Source organism: Apis dorsata, unplaced genomic scaffold, assembly GCF_000469605.1.
Source record: "Apis dorsata unplaced genomic scaffold, Apis dorsata 1.3 scaffold_170, whole genome shotgun sequence".
Taxonomy (NCBI): domain Eukaryota; kingdom Metazoa; phylum Arthropoda; class Insecta; order Hymenoptera; family Apidae; genus Apis; species Apis dorsata.
In genome coordinates, this window is record NW_006263458.1 from 329376 (window position 1) to 331256 (window position 1881).

The 1881-nt window shown below is 32.6% G+C and overlaps 1 protein-coding gene across 1 annotated transcript in view; it reads left to right on the forward strand.

Annotated features, from left to right (window-relative positions):
* LOC102676775 (heparan sulfate glucosamine 3-O-sulfotransferase 5) overlaps positions 1-1881 on the forward strand; it is a 146566-nt gene that overhangs the window by 75620 nt on the left and 69065 nt on the right. The gene's annotated exons all lie outside the window — the stretch shown is intronic.

Sequence of the window (1881 nt, forward strand, 5' to 3'; positions counted from 1 at the left end):
GGTCGACCTATTACATCGATTTTTATTTACACGCGACGATTGACGCGCGTACACGATAGTTTTGGTTTGTTTCCGTTTCATATTTTTCACGAACGATAAGTTACTTTGTAATTGGGTTACGACTCAAAGTATCTGAGATATAATTTCGGATAATTTAACGTTAACGGATTAACTTATTTTACAACAACAACGCGAGTGAAAAATTTTGTGGAATACAGCATAAAACGAGGTAAAATATCAAAATTTTATTTCTACGAGTACGTGTAACGTGTCATTCCTCTGTTTTTTATCGTAAAAATTTAAATGATCACGCGACATCGAGTTTGTTGCGTTGTAGCTGTTCGAACGCCGTGTTTTTAAAATTCTGTGCTCTCGCGTTACCGATGAACAACACGGTGGATATTTAAGTATATAAAGTAAACGAGCGTGCGATCGTTTCTGGTTTACTCGTTTACTCGTGTAAACGAAATTATATACGTTCGCGCGTATCCTGAAAATTAAATATTGAAAATGAAATATCGTCAATAATTTGACGGATAGGATGGATGAAAATATTAAAATAAAATAAAATTAAAAAAAAAAAGAAAAATTGTAATTCTTTCGTTTTTTTATTATCTATTCTTAAACTTTTATTCCTTACTTATTTTTTTTTTTTTTTTACGAGTTTATCAAAAAGAAAGACTTTGTCGAATCATTTTTAATATGTTTATTACTATCGTTTTGTTTTTTTTTTTTATTCTTCTTTCAAATGTGATGGATTCTGCATTAGCAAGCAAAGCGAAATACGATTGCGCGAGAAAACATTTTTCGAAAACACGATTTTGAAATCTCACGATGAATCGATGTGACAACGTCGTTACGCAACGCTGTCCTTTAACGAAGAAATAGCTCGACATATTTTAATTATAATAACTATAATAACGATTACGCGAAATCTCATAGAGTAATTTAATTTTTTTTTATCCCGTTAAAAAAAAAAAAAAAAGAAATTTTATATTTCGATTTAATTTTAAACGGGGTCTATCTTTCACGCCTCGCGATACAATTTTCCGGCCACGAGCGGAGGATATACACGGATGATACACCAGGAATCTGCATTGGTCGATAAATAGCATTGTTCAATTTGCTCTCGTTAGTTGCGTGGAATTTCGATCGATTCGCGATAAAATTCGGCCACGGGCCGAAACGTATTGCGAAAGCGCATCGGGCGAAACAAATTGTTATGTAATCCCGATCATTTTCTGGTATGGAGCGTAAGTATTAACCTTTGGACAAACGGTTATAAATACAGCGTCAAACGTTTCGTGTTTCCAATGTGGTTCCAGCGTTGCCGCGATAGCCTTGCACTGCCCTATTAAATTGCCTATTGTGGATTTTATAGTGTCGAAACTGAAACGAAAAAAAGGGGGGGGGGGATCGTGGAAGTGAGAGGAAAATATGTATATTCGTCGTGTCGTATGACGAATGTAAAAAAAAAAAAAAAATGTCCATGTTGAATAAACGTTGAATCGTTAACTTCGATTAAATTTGCTGTTTAAATTCGACGTAATTTCTATTTCTGGGTGAACAAGATTTTTGAAAAATAATTTTTTTTTTCTTAAAATGAGAATTTTTATTTTTATCGATTTATTAAATTCATTTCGATTCCTTGAAAATTATATTATTTTCCTTTCCTGAATTCCCTCTCAACAAATGATTTTCTCGACTCTATTCTTGTGAAAATTTTCTTTTATTTCGAGTGCAAAGGGTTAATAAAGAAGAACTCGTGTGAAGATTGAAACGGAAGATTTTCTCTTCGAGATTAAACATTCCCATAGCATCGTCGGAAACTTTTTTTTTTTTTTTGTTATTCTTTTCCTCTTTCATTGAAATATTAAAAAA